The sequence below is a fragment of the Sipha flava genome, unplaced genomic scaffold (genome assembly GCF_003268045.1).
Source record: "Sipha flava isolate LNK unplaced genomic scaffold, YSA_version1 66_pilon_pilon, whole genome shotgun sequence".
NCBI lineage: Eukaryota > Metazoa > Arthropoda > Insecta > Hemiptera > Aphididae > Sipha > Sipha flava.
Window position 1 is genome coordinate 1895923 of NW_020273606.1, and position 21081 is coordinate 1917003.

General features: G+C 23.3%; 1 long non-coding RNA gene across 1 annotated transcript; it reads left to right on the plus strand.

The window, feature by feature from the left end:
- The first annotated feature begins 2301 nt into the window (after positions 1–2301).
- Positions 2302–13147, plus strand: LOC112691775. The gene is made up of 3 exons (XR_003149347.1): positions 2302–2483; positions 6777–6937; positions 13019–13147. It is a non-coding gene; the product is annotated as an uncharacterized LOC112691775 (long non-coding RNA).
- Positions 13148–21081: the final 7934 nt, after the last annotated feature.

Genomic DNA, 21081 nt, shown 5'->3' on the forward strand with positions numbered 1-21081 from the left:
TCATTTTTATAATAATATAATTTTGCAAAAAATAAAAAACCTCTATGCAATACTACAATCGAATGTTAGGCTTCACCTACTTAACATTTATTTTCATATAATGGTTTTACATAAATATATGATATAACACGCAATATTTATAATTAGTTATGTATTAATTATTATACCGGTTTTAATATTAATGAACTAAAAAAATATATTTGAGTTCATTAACTAGATAGTAAATTCAGACTCGAGTTAGGTTATTTTTCTGTCATAATATAGTCAGTCCAAATGCATAGTTTCCCTTTCCATAGTATTCGCTTATTTTTGAACATTAATATTGATTATTTTTGTTTATTATATTAACATTTTTAAGTATTTAATAATTTGTTTACAGCAGAGTATCATAAATAGGTACATAATTTAAGTATTAAAAATAATTATTAACTATGTATTTCTATTACAAGAAATCATATGAAATATAAATCAACATGCTATTCATTTAAATTTACATTAAAGATTAAATAATCATTTTCTTGATAAAAACTTAACAATCAATGATAAGTGTATAATTATGATCTGGGTTTGGAAATTCTAGCAAATGCATATTAATCTTGGTTCATCCTAGAACAACCAAAGTAAGATACAAATATGTTTTACACTACTCTGATATCATACACAAAATTTAATTTAGCTATTTTTTGCATATTTACGAGTTTTACTGCTATTTTACTAATTTAGGGTTTATAGTGCTATTTTTGAGTATAATTTCACATAATACAGGAAATAATTACATTTTGTTAATAATAATGGTATTTACTTGGTTATATTTTTATGAATATTTGAATTATTAGAAATAAATAGACCTCATCAAACATTAATTTATGTTTTCATCGACAATTTGATGTATTAATAGTTAGTGACGTCATTGTTTTCCCTTATAGTATCATTGCATTAGATTATTAAACATTTCAATAATCCAGGGTAATTTCTAATTTTATATAAAATAATTTAATTATTAGTACACTTTTACAAATATATTTAATTAATTTAAAATTTTTGTTAACAGTTTATAATATATAACCAGTCCGGACATCTATGACTCCAAAAATTTGTGAAATTACATTTAATTTTTTTCCTAATAAATTTATAATTTTTTCAAGTTAAATGCATATTTTTTTATTTTTCGTGCTATTTATAGCGCATATTTTAGAGTTTTTAAGTGCGCATTTAAGAACTAAAAAGTAAAAATTTTTGGTGCTACAACTTCCGAGCCCTGATTAAGACCATAGATATAGGCGTGCGCATGGGTGTGGCTTATAGGACTATAGCCACTTGAGACTATTTTTTAGGTATGTACTAGGTACTTAGGTAAAAAGGGCTAATAACTCTTTTTTTTGGAAAATCGAAAGTTTTTTTTATCAATTTCATCAAATTATAAAAAAATAAAAATTGCCTTGACTGGCGTTCATTGATAATCAGATTATACATCAGTTTTTCTAATAAATTTTATTTCTACTTATGTTTTGTACATCTATTTTTTTTTTTTTTTAAGGCGAGGTTTTATAAGGGGGTGAGTGATAAAAAAAAAAATAAAAGCCACATCGGAAACAGAATCTACGCACGCCTATGACCATAGAGTAAATAATGATCAGGGCTCTAAACAAAATGTATACATAGGCAAAATCTAAATTTGCCACCTTTTCGTTTTTGATTTCAAAAAAATATGTTTTTATTCAACTACCTATAGACAATTAATTAATTACATTTAAATGATAAGAATTAAAATTGTTATTACATTTAAATAGTCCACATTTGTATTAAAATTTAAAAACCTTAAAATAATAAATTTTCTTCACCATAATGAACCCAACACTTTTAGTTTTTAAAAAAATTACAAATAATTGAAAAAGCATTGACTCTACTAGTATCATCAGCGCATAGCCAGGGTCGGACTAGCCCACCGGGAGATCGGGAAAATTCCCGAGGGAATTGTATTTTATTTATGTATTAGGCCCTCTTTACATGTGGCGATTGCCATGGCAATATGATTCGTACATGATTTATGCAATACGTAGATTGAGAGGACCACATATGAAATTGTCGTATGAATATTATTGATAGAAAATTAAACATTAAAATAGAGAATCTAAAGTTAAATGAATATGATAAAATACCCGTTGTTGACCTCTTACTATGATTTCAGCCGCGGTCGCTGTTCGCTTATCGCCGCGCAAGCCCGCCAAACAACAACACTAAATATTGTAGGCTATGACATTAATTATTATAAATTATTTTTAAATTGTACATTTTATTTGCTGTCTGTCCGTGTTCGCTGCTATACGTTTGTGCATAGTGCATATTATTATAATACGTATTACCAATTCGTAATATTATCACAGCGATTTGTGACATCGTACATTTGTACTACATAAACAGAAATCGACATCTTGAACTATTTTACAAAAACATTTTGTAATTTACAGTTTACAGCTTTACAAGTATGTTTTACCTTATAATAATACGTACATTATCAACATTTATTTATCATATATTAAATTAAAATGTTAGTTTGAATTCAAAGTTACATTTGAAATTGTTTGAAACTTATAGATACTTGTCATACTTAAAAATGTAAAATATAATAAAAATGTATATTTTATAAAGGTACCTATGTATTTAGTTTTTTTTAATAATACTAATTTAACAGTAAAAAATACTTTCCCTAGAATTAAACTTTTCAAAACGTTCACTGTAGGAGGTACCTTAGTATGAATCTTAACTATAGATGAAGACATTTTTTTTTAATATTTTTGATTTCTCACCCCCTAATTTTGTTCATTACTATAAGAAAGTAATTCGGGTGAAATTTGATCATGATTACTCACCCCATTCACGTGCCTCAAGAGCGTTAAATATTAGCGAAAAAGGGTTGTTTTGTCATTTTTTGAAAATATTCAAAAAAATATTGCATTTATCTTAAAAATGTGTAAAACATATATATTATAGATATTTATATTTTTAATAAAAAACATATTCATACAATTTCTTATAAATCTATTATTTCCCAAGAAAAATGATAAAATATCGAATATTTTATTTATTAAAAAAAAAACGATTTTTTAGTTATTTAAATATATTAAAATAATGGTTGATGATACGACAAAATATCATGTATACAATTGATAAAGAATTTGATTTACTAAAAAAAAGATAATTAGCATAAATTTCATTGGATTGAATTTTTTATTGTAACAGTCGGGTTAACGTGAAAAAATTTAATTTATCTAAAATGTTATAAAGTTAATTCAAGAGTTTCATTAATAATGCACGTTTTAATATAATACAGTTTATAGAATGTCTTATAAATCTATTATTATTATTATCTATTAATTATTATTTCATAAGAAAAATTATATAAAAGCAATTATTATTATAATTTCTTTAATTTTTTTTACATAGTTGATTTCTTTCAGTTATTTAAAAGTTGTTGGACAAGGTAGTTTTTTTTTACAATCTGGGAATCACCGACAATACTCGCTCACTACTTGCAGTACAGTAAATATTGCTTCTGGTTTTCGCTTTTAGTTATTAACTTGCTATAATCTTCTATTAATTTCACTCCTCACTCCGTAATATCATTAACTATAATTATTTACTAATTATTTTTCTTTTTTTATATTTTCCATTTTCGTTCCACAATTTCGGATCTAAATCTAAAAAGTTTAACATTATACCGCGAATCTATAAAAAAAAAATCCTAGATTGGACTGATACAAAATTATCGATATCTTTATTAACATAATCGTATATTTTATTTGATTATAAAATTATTCGTTTTTTGTATTCTGATTTGATATTAAAAGTCTTCACTGCTTTAACCATTTTTGCCTTTATTTTCAGTGATACATTGTTATCAAAAAATGATTAAAATGTTACTTTTGATGTTAGGTACCACAAATGACTACACATTTTTTTTAGTCTTAATTTTGAAATTTGTATATCAATTTCAAGGAAAACTTTGTTAATGTAATTACATTTTTTATAAAATGATAAACGACGATGTTCATATAGAAACAAAAATAAGTATATAATTTTGTAATTTAAATATTTACTAGATAGTACAAAAATACATTATTATTGTATATAACCATGTCGATTAGATAACCATAATATAATATAATGTACAATATTATTCTATGATTTACTATTAAATAATACAATGTTATTTTCTGTCAACTTCTACTAACCAAAGCAAACTAAATAATCGGTCGGGACACCGGGAAATACCTTTAATGCAGGAAGTGTACCGGTCAAACTGGGACGAATAGCAAGTCTAACCTAATGCAATTTATGGTTTGAAATTTTTTTTTTTCATTTATTTAAATGATTTTACATTTTTTTTTCCAAATACTAGATAATTAAGAGTGTTACATAAAAAATTCTAATAACATTCTTATTCTAATTATTATAATATTATTCAATATTTCTGTAGTACACTAGTATAGTGCAACAAAAAAAACGAAATAATTCTCATTTTTGATGTAATTTTACATTTATACACATTAGTTTCAGGTTTATATAAAAAAATACAAAACTGCCAAGTATAGTTCACTTGCACTAAATTTTTTGTGTTGGTCGCTGAATAAGAATATTTATAACTTCAGACTTACAACCGTTTACACAGATAACATTATAACTAAAACTGTAACTGCTTTAAGGTTACGTAATTTTTATTTGCAATCCATTGTAATCTATACAACAAATGCATTTGCGAGCCTAAGTACTATGATTAATATGATATTATATTGTTATTCTTTTTTTTTTTTACACAATGTACTCGTATTATACTATCAGTTTTCATTTAACGGTAAAAAATAGTCATTTTGCCGTGAACAAGATGGATTAAGCGGAAAATCAAGAGAGAGGACATGTTTAATACAGGCATCCTTATACTTCGAGGTTAAAGTGATTTTGTAGATATATGTGAAATCGTAAAAGAATAAATGTATTCTCAATCATGTATGCATTATGGAGTTTCTCCACGTCGGTGACTATAGGACATCGGTATGTGACACATACATAAGTGCATTTGATATGCAGTGAAGGGCATCGGCGATGAGTGATAACTTGTGATGGAAACTATATTGAGTTAACATCTTTTAGGCGTTTGCTTTTTTTCTTCTAACGGTTTAGTAAATATGAAAAACTCTGCCCCGTTGTAGGTTTTACACCAGCGAATAATGTTATTTCTTACTTAGAATAAAATTAAAAATACGTTTTCTTTAAAAAAAAGTATATTTTTTCTTATAATTTTATATTTTTTTTAGATTATTTTCGTTTTTTCTTCTAATTGGATTATTTATAATGTTATGTTATAATATTATCTATATGTATAATTGAAAAATCTTAATTTATTTATTAATTTTTTTATTATGAGTATTATAAGCTCATAATTGGTTTCAACAAGTATAATGTTTTATTTATATACAATGGTTGAATATTATTCGAATTTTAAGAGAAATCCTATTTTATATTTTAGATAGACCCGCAATCCGCATTATCAATGCAACAAACATTTTCCACGGAGAATGAATTTATACATCACATAAGCTATTGTCCTATAAAGTTCCTTTGTATTTTTCGTATTGGTTATATATATAATAATGCTCCCATCAATATTGTTGAGAGTATACTACGCCAACTAATGTCTGAATATGGACATTTTTATGATTTAGACGTTGATGGTGGGAAAGGATTCTAAGTATTAAGAAATAATTGAAATGTAGGTACCTATACATTTTTATTTTTTTACAAAAATATAAATTAAAATTATTTAATAAATTGATACCATTGTAAACATAAGGAATATTGTTAATAGTTACTTCAAAGTAATAAACTAATCGTCCGAGAGAAAACTAAATGTCTATTATAAAATAAGGCTAAAATTGAAACTTATAAAACTAATTACATTTAATACTTCGCGAAGTGCATGAGACTTGAAAGTATACGTAGTATACTTGTGAATTTTTGAAAATAATGTTTTAAGTATTAGACGTATATGTAGTATGTTCTACGGAAACACTACTGTATACATATATATTAATATAAAATAATAATATTTAAAGAACCATCCATATATTATTAGTAGAGTGGTATATTTAGGGGAGGATTAGGGAAATACATCTCTACCTTCTTTTTTTTAAAAAAAAATCCCGTGTTTTACTTCATTTATTTAAAATAAGATTGAAAATATCAATGTATAAATAAATAAACAAATAATTAATAATTAATTAAATAATTAATTCACGAGTGCTGACTATGTAATAATTTTTAATTTTATTTAAATTTTTTTCTATTTAATTATTAAAAATATTATATATTTATATTAATATGATTGTAGATAAGTTATAGTAATAATTAAAAATGTATAATATTTATTACCTATTGTCTTCTAAGAAGAGGGAGGAAAAAAAATAATAATATATCTCTCCTTGAAGAAATCCTGAATACACCAATATAATAGTAGGTATAACATAGAAGGCGTCAGTAATTATGTCATAAAATATGAAAATAAAAATTATGTAAAAATGATGAAGTAATTTATTAAAGTTAAAATTAGTTTCATATCTCACTCGTAAATTATCTATTTAACTTTTTTTTTTTATAAAATAAAGACCCTTGTGTAGTTAGTATTTTTGTTTTTATCCAGTATTCTATTATCTATAATTATGAGGAAAAGTTTAATTTTTTCATTAAACTTAATCATTTTGTTTTCATTTATTTGTTTTTAGGAACAGCACCTGTGTTCATTCTGACGTTACTATAGTTGACAACCATCCAAAAGGGCGTTAGTTCAGGTTTTTCAATAATTTTGCAATAATATGAATGTGTGAACATATGCCTATTGTTTAAAAGAAATATGTCAGTACGAGAGATGCATATTTGTTTGGGCGTAAGTCTGTTCCAATATAATACTATACAACAATAATACTTTTACAGCACCACCTATTTTCGATATAATATAATACTAACAAATAAAAAAATCTAACTGTATAAATTAATATGTAAATATTTACATAATAAATATATGTACTATTTGTAACTGTTTTTGACAATGTAAAATATTTTTATACCTAAAATAAAAATACATAAATAATTAAATGTTTTAATCATGTTTACAATACTAAGGTACTACATAATATAAATTTGATTTTTCGTTAACGTTTAGCTTAAATTTAAACTAGGAGAATTTTTTAAAAACGAAAACACTTATCCAAGCAACCATATTTATGTACATTTTCTAAAATTATAAAAATATTATAAAAAATATTTTCCTATCTAAAAATAAATTGGTATCTAAATTCTTGGATATTTTTAAAAAAAATAGATTTATTGGTCTAAGTTTTTGTACATAGATATAACTTTTAGATTATGAAGTTTGCTTTGTCGTAATTATTATTAAATATTTATATACATATATAACTTATGTTAAAGAACAAGTTTTTTTTGAAAATCGTTCTAAAAAAATATAAAGCTTTTGTAAAATAAGATCGTGGGTTAGTAGATTTTCTCGATTGTTATTGTCATGAGTCATACAAACCTCATAAACAATAATAAACTTAAAATACAAATTAATAAATTTATGACATTGAAAAAATATATTGCCTGTGTGAAAAATATTATTAAACCAAGAACAAGTTTTCTATGAAGTAATCAATAAATTACTACATACATCTAATAATTCAATATGTTTTAATATTTATTAATGAGATACAATTATTAAACTTAATGTGTACAACATATTCGTATTATACACTCTTTCATAAGATTTAGTTGTGTTGGACACTATGTATTTGATGATTCATTAAGTTGATAGGCCACTGGAAAAAAGCAACAGTATTATCATCCAACTTCAATCGTCGAATTAATTTTATTTTATGTCTAATTTTAGCTTGATTTAAAATAAATAAACTATACCAATCAATCACATGTTAATTTAATAGTACGCTATGTAAGTAAAATAAAAATCTGACTATAGTAATATAATAACATAACATAAGATTAAGATATATGTTGTTTGATTTCAGTATTTATATTAGTAAGTAATGATTATATATTCATACAATAATAAAAAGATCAGGATTATGAACACTCTAAATACATAGTTATATTTTTATATTTCTTAATTGCTTACAAATAATTTATATTAAATAATATAATAATTACTGTACATTATATATAACAATTATTATATAGTCATTATTGTATGTTAATTAATTATAATAAATTGACATACATACATTTTAATTCAGTTGAAAATAATTAAAATAATTGATTATAATTATATTTATTTATTTATTTTAAGATAATCCATCAAATTATAAAGGATGTTCTGTCCATATAAAAATCAAATTCTTAATTATCAATAAAAACTAAAATAAAAGGCTACAAAATATATATTTATATGACAAGGAAATACATTATATATATAGTCTATTGTAAAATCGAACCGGAGTTATCAACATTTAATATTTGAATGTCCTTTCCATTATTAACAGTTAAATAAAAATAATGTTTCAATTTTTTACATTAACGTTTGGTCTGAACGTTAAAACAATCAGATCATTTTTATTCTCTTCTTTAGTTTCATCAATAATATTTTGATGAAATTAATGTAATAATAGGTAAATTTTCGAATTAAAATATTATAATATAATAAAACAACCGTACCTAAGACTTTAACATTATTAAACTAATTTTATTTATATTATAGATGATAAGTAAATATAATTTTAACATTACAATTTGTAATTAATTGTTAAAGTAGATTTTTTAAATAAAAAAAAAAAAAAAGAATCAAACTGCGTTCAAAAAATTAAATTATAGTTATAAACTAGATTAAAATATAGAGTAATTCAGACGAATGTAGACATATCCATAAAGAGAGCAACTCCATGACAGTGTAGTTAAAAATTATACTGTCGACGGATAGCTCTCTTGATAGTTTAAGTCTTTATAGCTTGATAGATTAAAATTAATTATGGATAATTTTTAGTGTCCCAACTTAATTTATTTTCGAACTAGTCCTTTGCATATTTTATGCAAACATTAATTAAACAAAATAATAATGAAGCCTAACCATCGATGACTATATTATTTAATCGTCGAATGTTTATTTTAGTATTTGGAAACAGCAAATTTTCGCATGAAATTCTAAATTTGTAATATAAAATACATTTTGTGAGATTAAATAACTATAAACAAGATAATAAAAATAATATAATAACTAATACTATACTTAAAATATAGTGTACATTATAATTGTATGATTAATTAAATAACACTTAAAAAGTAATTATAAAAAATATAAATCAAAGAGATTGTACATCGAAGAACACCTTACAGCTAAAATTTTACTATATAATGTTAAAATTTAAAATACCATACTTATTTCAAATGAATTCAGCAATTCTGTAGGCTTATTTACAATTTTTAGAACATTTGATATTTTCATATTTTTATTTATTAAAGCTGCAACAACAATAGTTAATGGCTGAGATAATATTACTGCTATTATTAACAATAATAATCATATAGATATAATGATACAATTTGTAATAGTTTAAGAATAATAATAACATTTCTCATTATAAGCCTGAGAAGTTAGAACAATTTCTTAAGCTCAATATCCTATACGAACATTATGCAATTATTATACATATTATAATATTGAATATTCATATAATATTCAATACCGTTAATTTTACATGTTTTTAGAAGAAGTTCATTTGTCTTATTTTTTTACACACATTTGACATACTAAATTCACTACTGCATATTTAAGTGATATAGTTTCTCAACTTTTTCTATTTGAGTAAATTTACTTAAACAACAGTTTAAAGGTGAAAATATTATCTAAAATTTATTGCGAATGAATTTTTTTATATTTAAAGTTTTACGAAAAATACACATACTTTTTGAATTATGTTTATCTTGCATGGAATTCTGTATAAAACAAAATAACGAAAAAAAAAACCACCGAAAGAATAAAAATAATATTATTTTGAACTTTTATTGTATCATTAACAAAAATAATTTAGTAAAATATTGAAAATTACGTAAATCGAGATGGTATCGATCATCGGTTTTTTTTGTGTTTGGGACAATGCAAGTATAAAACGGGTACCTACTTGTTTTACATTTTTAAAAATTAAATTAGAAATCCTGAATGAAATATATCAAAACTATTTAGAAGACAGGAATTTAGTCGATTACAACTAAATCCATAGAAAGATTAAATATAATTTATTGAAAGTATGATAAAATAAAAGTATAACGTAGAATTATTTATTTATTATAGAATAATTATTATTAGCATAATTTGGTCGAGGAAATGCACTAAATAAATATATTTAACGCTGTTTAATAAAAATTATTAAGAATTCAAAATAAGAAGTATAATTGATTTTGGAATTATTTGAAAAAGTGATCTTAACACACATGTTTAAGTGATCGCTAATTATTTATTCATTATTCACCAAAAATAATTGTTTTAAATAAAATTTAATTAAAAAAATGTCATTACATTTTTTTTAGTTTCTTAAATCATCGAAAATTTTAATATTTAAACTGTATCAATCAACTTTCATAAATTATGTACTCAATTTAAATGGAAAATATAAATATTTATTTAATTACTTGGAAGATTTAACTTAATAATCACTTATACTTTTTCTCTATTTATATAAACAATAAAGTAAAGTACGTATAATGTATTTTTTTTCTATGATATAAATACCCACAAAATTATCAACTTATTGTTAAATTTAAAATATCAACTTCTACGGTGGAAATTATTATAATATAATCAGTTATCATTTTTATTTAATTAATTACCTAGATATTGACTAAAAATTAAATAAAGTTAGAAAACATCTGAAAAAAGTAGAAACTACCAGTAATTCATATTTTAATGAGGTTTAAATTCTAAATATTTATTTGAAAATTTTAGCATACGTTATTAAAATACAAAAACATTCAATATGCTTAGTATCTAGGTTAGGAATATTTCGTTTATATAATAATTGCGAAATAATCTAATTTTATTTATAGGTATGTCTTTTTATTTAATTTATTATTATCGATTAGAATGTAGAAGGTATACAAGGTATAAGATAAACAAAGTGTGACATTTCAAAAATTACAAGCATATTATTATTTTCATTAATTTTAGTAAACACTGTTTTTTTTTCTGTGTATAATTTATATTGATATTAAGTTAAAATAAAAACACAACAATTTTTTATAATTTTTTGTATTAAATATTAGTTTATTTACTTAGTTTAATTTTTGTTTGAATAATTCTAAATAGTATTTTTATATTATTCAAAACAAAATAGGTATTTTATAATATTCTCTAACCTGATGAATAAAATAATAGAACAACTTCTAATTTCTAAAAGATTTTTGATCAAAAATTGAGTTACTTAGATGAAAAAAAGAACAAAATAATCTTATCAAATAAAATAAAATGGTATTGAAAATATTTATATAAACATCTATTGTAAAAGTTAAAAGAAAATCAGTTTGTGTTTTTATTGCTACCTAAACAAAATGTCTCAAAATACAATTTATATCTATCAATGTTATCACGCATCGAATTGATAACCGTAAGACATATAATTATTCAAAGAATATGATACGAAAATATACGTGTAGTGCACAATAAATAATATTAAATGATAATTTAAAGTATTAATAACCTTCAAATTATGATTCAAAAAATTAACACGGATTAAGAATAAAAATGTTGGTATAAGTTAACATACTATGTTTTTTAATCGTGTATATTAATCAACTGTAAAATCATAAAATCCATTAAACCGAAAATAATGATTAAAAAATTTAATATTTCAGGAATCTACAGGAAACTTTTGCAACAAATTCAAATGTCATTAAAAGCACATGCCAAAATTATATTGATAGTAACCTTTGTATGGAAAAATGTTATAAATTTTAGATAGTATAAAATTATTATAGCTAATAGATGAAAAATAAATTTAAATATTATTAAGCCGTAAAAAAATGTATAAATTAATATCAATACTAAAACCCATTTTTTTTCGACAAAATTCAAGAAGATATTTGAAAATCTACAACCATAGATACTAAAATATTGAAAATGTAAACTTTAAAATGTATATCCTTTAGCATTAATATTGAAACTAATTATGTTAATAATTTATAAGTATAATGTGTTAATTTGAAGTATATAGATACATTATACATACTTTAGAGCGTGTTTTTTTTTAATTTGCGTTAATAATAAATATTGTATTAATCTAACCTAATAATAATTTAAATTAATAATATTATGAACACTTATATGATAATCTGTATAAAAATTAAGAACAATCTTTACTTGTAATCAAACCGAGCCGTTGCGTACGAAGCTAATTTCTTTTGCGACATCAATATATTTTACGTTTCGGTACACACTATATTTCATCCTTGTGAAACAGTAAACATATATGGTACTTGAGGAGTTAACGAAAAACTACCAGAACCACAAATAAAAATGAAATGAACCGTTTTCATAATTTACCGAGGTAGTTATAACAGCTTGCCGTAAAAAAAAAAAAAAATACACCACGCCTATTTATCTTTATTTCGGCCTGTAATGTTAGGTGACACACGTATATGATCCACCTACCTCCTAAAAAAATTAAATACAGTTAATGTTATTATAAATATTTAACTGTACACGTTTATCCCTCCATCATTATAATCGAAACTACACAACTCGGTAAGCCATATAAATATTTCAAATACTACATTTGAGGAAACTAAACAGTGCAAAGATTTTCAGTATCACAGTAACATATTACATTTTCTCTAAAATACAATTATTATAATAAGTGAATTATGTACATTGTAGAATGGATGATTTTAATTTGATTGGATAAGATTGGATTTGCTTGTTGATAATATGTGGGTTTGGCGAATACTAAATTATTAATTCTTTTTTTTTCAGACTGCCAAGTTGGCTCAAGATCAATTCGCCAGTGCCATTATTAGAATAAGTACCTACTCAATTAGTGTTTAGCTTACATGAAAATGGACTTAATTTGAAATACTTATATTTTTTATCAGAAAAAAAGTATAATGATTTAATTTTTGTTAAATTAAAATATAAATTGATGAATAAAAATTATCGTTTCATTGATGTGTAAATAAATGCTTGAATACAATTTTTTTTCATTATCAATTTTACCTAAGGTTTCTTAGAAGTTTTGGCTTACTCCAGAGTTCATAAGTTAAACTTTAGGTTATATTTCTAATGTACGTATTATATCTACCGTGTATAAAAACGTTTATACTTTAGCATGCATGCTAGTAAGTTGAGTATTAAAATATTCATTCGTCTCAAAGATTAATTATCTATGTATAATTATTATTATTTAATACGTAGACAGAACATTTGAAAACACAGTTATTCGAATAATAATATATTATATTTTATATTTTTCATAAACCTGTATGTTTGAATAAAATCTAATTTTGTGTTTGCAAAGCAGCGGAACAAAAGATGACGAATGACCACCTCGCGATAAATGTTTTCGAATAGCTCAAATCTACTTATTTAAACATTACCTCTTCATTTTTTCACCTCTACGGAACCAATTTGATACATCTATCTGCACAGAACTTTCGTACTTTTGGCTGAATCACGCATACATCAACGACATCATTAAATTGCTTTACTTTGAACGGTTTGAAGCGATTTGTTCGGTAGTTTGTCTTGTAAACGAGCGATAATACACCTGAATGCACTTACAGATCATTCTCCCGTCCTTTTTTACATTACGGTGAAGAATTGTATAGATATTTCATCGTCGGGTTCGATACTCCAATGAGACAGGATTTATCACGATAAATCGGAAATAATACTTAACAAATCGAATCCGTAGTAATTTTTTTATTTATTAAGGGGAACGAGACGATAAAAATACTTCTAATTCGCTTCATCTGAACTGGAATACTGCTCTCGCATATCATTGACAATATTATGTATATATATAAAATACGCATTTGAATAATTGATAACAGATTGATTCGCACATTATTAATGTTAAATAGTGTTGTGCCACCAAGTAGGTAACAAACACTATCATATATACTCATGACATTTGAACTTTACATTCGATTACGTTTTGTTTGTGAGATTTACAGACTTAGTGTACATTTACCGTATATAGTATCATGCCGATGAGAAAAAAACAACACACCAGCCAGAACGTATTATATAATATGATATGTTGTACTTCTAACATTTTACTAATTATTACCGTTGATATCAATAAAACATATTATAACTGTTGTATATTTTCCGTGTACACTATAGTAATTTCGTTTCGAAAGTTTAAGTTGGCCAAAAACCAAAGTAAACAACTACATAAATGGTATATATGTGTAAATACTATAGACACGTATATGACACACACTATTTTTTTACATTTAATTGTACAAGTGTTTAAAAACACATTTCAACTATGTATATTTTGAGCTATATAGGGGTTTCATACCGAAATTTGCAATGCTTAATCAAAAATTTTTATTCCAGCTTATAATTTTGCTTACTAAACGTAAATTACTGACGAATTTGTGTATCTTTATAAAAAAAATACTATTTTTGGTATCGGACACACTATGAGTATAAAAATTAGTTATTATGAAAATCAAACAAAAGAAATATATACCTATGGTCATAGGCGGAACTACATATGATTGAAGGCGAAATTTTCCGCGGGTATCATCGCTAAAGGGGCCTCGCAATAAAATTCAGTACCGTTTAAAAAAATGTCAAGTAAATAAAATCATGGAAAATTGAAATAATACAAAGTATACTGATTAATGATTACTGAACGTGTATACGGATTATCCAATGACAACACGAAAGTGTTTAGACTAATATTAATAAATGTGGAAAATACATTATAGGAGTAATTTTTCTAACTTGTTAAAGGTATTTTACTTGTTTCTTATATTACTGGTTATCGTAGAAAGTGTCGAAAAGCTATTCTAAAGTCTAAAATTAATCAAAAATTGTTTAAGAAGCATCATGTCCTAAACGTGGCTTAGAGTAGTCTTGCGATGATTTCGATAGAAATTGAGTTGAAAAAATAAAAAATTGAACGTTATTGATGAAGACGTTTGCTTCAAGATCGTAGCAGAAAAATATAATTTTTATTGTATTTTAATTTTCATTTGCCATAAATACAAAATTATTATTGTTATTGTAACAATAATTCAATACAATATTCATTTATTATGAATATTTAATCATTTTTTTATCGCATACAAATAAAAGATCAATGTTTATTAAGTTGGATTACAGATATAAGTAATAAGGAATTCCAAAAAAATTTGTATCGTTATTGTGTATCGTTTCGTTTCCCACAACAAATCTCAATTTATATCGAATACACGAAAAATATAAAATAAATAAATATAACTGGATATTATGCAATTTAAATTATTCAATATATAAATAAATAAACAAATAGTTTTAAATACTATACTCTACTATACAGTACGGTCGGTTTTGAATCAAAAATTCATCATCGGGTGTAAACAAAGTCAATAAAATCGCGACTTTATTGACTGTTCATAGTATACATAACGACGAATTTTTAATTTGAAACCGGTCGTACTTTACAAATATAATAATACTCCAAGCTAAACATTAACTTGTTTATTTGTATATTTATTTATATATTATTTACAAGTATTTACCATTTACTAATTTTTTATTATTTTATTATTTAAGTTATTTATTTAAGAACATATAAGTATACAATATTTTGGAAACTATATCTATTGCGTATATGTAAATAATATATACATTCATTTATTTATTTAATAAAAACACAAAAAAAAAATTTAAACTCAAACCAAGAATAACTTCAAAATACCCCACTGGGCACAATATGGTCAGTGTCATCTAAAATAAGGGCCCAAAGGACTTAAGTTGGCACCTAGGGATTAAATGTTCCAAATTTACAAACATAACATTTTATTTACAAAATATTATGATTTTATATTATTTTATTTTAAATTTTATTATAAGTAAATATCGAATTCAAAGTATTAAAATTAGCTTTTTATAAAAATAAGGGAATACTATCAATGAAAAGAAAAATTGCTATTTTCGTCATCAAATGACATGAGAAGTGGATAAAGTTTAGATAAAATGTTGAATGTAAAAATATAAACAATATGCTGGTATACAAGCCAGAATAAAAGAAAAATGTAAATTTGCTGTTTTTGTTCCATACGCATCAAATTCTTTAAATTTGGTTGAGGTTCTTGTAGCAGAATGTGTCATGGAAGCAGTAAGTTATTTTTAATTTGTACAAAAATTGTATAGTTTATATATTCAAAGGTCCCCTGTTTAATGAATATATTAAACTGCGTTACGTTTATCATTCAATATTAATTAGATGCTAAAGTAATTATTGTAATGCCTATTAATAATATTGCAAATATTTAATAATTTATTATTAATTTATATCAAAAGTAAGTTATAGAGTTTCTTTAAAAAAATTGTATTATATTTTATGAATCAAGAATAAAATACTAATATGTTTAAATATATTTGATGTTGTTGTTATTGTCAACAGAACTACCACATCTAATGAAACATTGATATTTCCGACCATATAAATAAGTAATTACTAGCCACCTGCTGAATAGTAAATTTACATCAAAACATCATGTATTATTATAACAATAATATAAAATAAATCATTTAGTATAGGTAGTATCGAATGTAAATTGTTTGAATATTGTTTAATTATTAACGTCATCGTATATACGAGTATTGATTAAAATAATATACAGGAAAAAAATTAAAGAGTTAAAGATTAATAACCAATGAGTGCTCTCGAATAAAACATTTAAAACCAGACCGGATAAATATAGGCAAATAAGTATTGTTTTTTTCTCATGGTGGATAAAAGCAAACATTTTCCAAATAACTAACGATTGTATCGTTTGCATACACAGTCGGTTCAGAACAACCGTTATGAAATCTTACTATAGCAATACGTATATATGTACCTAAACGAACAAATATATGTATTACGTTGTATATATTATAGGGTTAAAACAAGAGCCAAGTACACTATTTAGTATTTTGTGAGAATATAGATTCATTAGGGTCTCTTGTCATTGTTAATTGTTAAAAAATGTATACATACATCCAAGCGTGTCATATATTCACAATTGTCCCATTGTCGTGGAACTCCCTTTGTCAACAAAATGTTTATAATGAAAATACTCGCTCCCCATTATCATTACACAGTAAGTTATACGCGGGTTAGGTTGTCCATACGATACATTATGGTTTAAACGAAATTTTCATACTTGTTCGTGTTCATTTGCATTTAGATAATATTTTTATGTCGTCGAAGGTATTTCCAACACAGTATAAAGTTCATATTATAAATGTACGTGTGCTGATCAAATATTATATGATTATCAACATGTATTTTATACATATAAACGGCGATACTTATACAGTGTATAATATACACGTAATCCAGTATTAGGAATACTATGAATGTATTGCTATGGCATGTATTATACTTATATTATTGTAATTGAAATCGCAATGCCTATATTAAATTTGGGCGCAAACAATTAATATATGTGAATAAAGTGATTAAGTATTTCAAAATTTAAAAAGGAACAAATTAAACCTGTGGTTTTTTTAAATAAATTAACTCATCAAGACTGCTATGAAACTATTATAATATTATTAATATATTATAATTACTATTTATTATAATTACTATCAATAATTTATAATTACTATATAATTAAATATTTATTTGACACCCTTTATCATCAATATTTTTAATTGCTGGAGGAGGGAGTTGCAATGTAATATTTATTTTTTCGTAATCATTATTCTTGATTATAAATCTTATTAACAAATTTTCAAAATATAACTCAATTATAACGGTACCTATTTAAGTAAGGTTATTTTCAATATTTTATCCAAAATTAACGAAAAACTAAACAAAAATTTGTTAAAATTTAATAATTTTATATTAATTTTATAAAACAAGCATAATAAATATAAAAATAAGTCACACTTGTAGAATAATTTCAAAATTGTTTTCAGCATTTATTTTATAAGCTATTAGTTTAAACTTTAAAGTGAAAACTACTTGTTTAAAATTTTATATAATGAAATTATGAATCTAATAAAAATTGAAAAAGTTTATAGCAAAAACATATGTAACATTAAGTTTTCGATCCTCTCAAAAAATCAAAATATCTAACAAGTAAAGGGAATTGACGTATAATAACTGTTTTAGGTAAACAAATTTTTAAAATACAGTGCAAAATATTATATACCTACCTATAAATAATTATATTATTTACGGACACTAAAGACCATATCTGTAAATTTCAATATTTAAAAGTGACATACATTATTTTAAATATACAGAGTAAAATTTAAAAAATTAAATTAAATTTATTCTCTATGAACTTATTATATATAATCTATACTATTATACATAAACGTTAATGTTTACACTCAATCGGTAAAAACGTTGAAGACATTATATTGATTTGAAACATATATTGGACAATGTTTTCAAGTATGAAGTAGAATTTAAAAATGAAGCTAAGCTATATTATAGTTGATTAATGTTTAGTATTACTTTCACACTGAATAACAATTTCACTGGATGTGAACAGAAAAGTAAATAAATATATTGTAAGTATATTGTAAGTCAAGATATCATTAGCTTTATAAAATAATTTAATGGTTTCTGTAAATGGCTAAATCATATTATCAACATTTATCGTATTAAGGTTAAACATACTTTTAAATGCTAGTAATGTAAATAAAACGCAGTAACTAATTTATAATTTTTGAATCATTATTACACATATTTATACGTAATTTATATAGAATTATATTTAATAGTTGTTAACATAATAACGTACATATGCGTGAAGTTCGTAATTTATAGTTTATACCATAGATCATATTATAGATTTTAATATCCATACTTTTTGTTAACATTTTTTAAATGTAAAACTTTTTTATAGCTATTAAAATAAAAATATTATATTAAATAATTGACACTTCATTTCCAACCAATTTTAAATTCAATAATTGTTGTGTCCAAAAATACGCAAGCACATAAATACTATTTATTTGTAAAATTTATAGTTATTGTTCTGATACTCAATACTTGTTTTTAAATATATAACTTTGAATCACTCAATAAAAATTGTTTCTTTTTTTTTGCCAAATGTTCTCTTAGTTTTGTGGATAGCAGGTTTTTCGTTTTACTTAATATTATATTGAAATATTAGAGAAATAATGATTCAAGGAGAAATAGAAAATTATTTTATCCGAATTTGATTTTATATTATATGTTCATCTCCACTTTATCAATAAATTTTTATAAGAAGTTGTTATTTCCTTGTTTTGGTTTTAATGGAATTACTAACATTTAATGTATGATCGAGAAGTTGATGCGGTATCACTTACCATTTTGTCTAATGAATTATTAAACATCGCGAGTGCCGTAATTTCTTTGTCATTAATATATTATGTAATTTCATGTGAAGGGTACCTAAGTATTTCCTTTAAATTTTTCGCCTTTAGTTATACATATGCTCATCAATATACTGTATAGATGCTTTGTCAAGTTGTTATAAATCAAGAAGATTGTATTTCAAAGCAGAATATAGTATTTTACAATAGTTTGAAGTTCTTTAAACGTTTTGAATTTTTTAAATTAAAATTTATATATCTGTACATGTATGTATATATATATACATGTATGTAGCTATAAAAATATGTATAGTATTTTTAGAGACTGTTTTTGAATACTTCTCCTTTTGGGTATCCTAAAATCGTTTAATTCTTGCAGATTATCTACTCAAATTTTTACTATTTATTATTTTATTATAAAAAAAACAAAAAAAGACTAAACATAATTATTATTAATTATTTTTTAAACAAATCCTAGAAATAATATCAACAGTTGTAATTTTTATTAAATACTACTATTCATTTAGCAAATGTTCAATATTCAACATCAAACTCGTATAAAACAAATATAATAATTAAACCATTAAATTTCTTTTAAATTTTTTACGAATTAAGAATTACATTATTTGCTTATTTAACTTATTCCTAACAATTTTTTAAGTATTATTTTATTTTAGTTTAATATTTCATATCAAGACGTTTTTTATCGAAATTATAAATTATTTTTATATATCTACATCAATTAACCAGAATATATTTTTTAATTGTAATAAATAAATTTATAATTCTTGGACTTTGTAATTTATATATTAAATAAGGTTTATGATTTTTGAAAATATAGGTATAGTAAATAATAAAAAAAAATATTTAAATATTTGTATTATTTCTAAATAAGTATCAAACTATTATAAATTTACTAGAAATACCAAATATAACATTTATATATATATATATATACTAGCTGACCCAGCAAACGTTGTTTTGTTATATATATTTTTTAGAATAAAAATAACTAACTTATTGTAAGTATGTTAGGATGGTGTCTATGATTGAAAAAGGAATGGATCCTAGTAGACGATGACGGCCTATAAGAATTAATTTATTTTTATTTTATTTAATTATTTATTTTTTTACTTTACATGGAAGGCATGCGTCTTTAAACGTCAAATACTGTTGTCCACTTATTTTGTGTATATTTTAAAATGATAATGGGCCTGTGACGTTAATCAATAACAGTCGCAGATAGAAGTATTTAGTCTGCCTTGAATTAAATGTATATACTTGGCCCAAAGTGTTTGATTTAAATAAAAATTTAATAAAAATAAATTAAATAAAAATATAATACAATTTAAATAATTTATTAATAATTGCAATTAAAGGACTATAATTCAGAAAATGTAATAAAATTCAAAAATGCTAGAAATATTTCCAGACATAGGTATATACTTGCAGATATAAGTATACAGTTTAATACTCAGATAATAGCAGATTTGATTTAAATATTTGTCAAT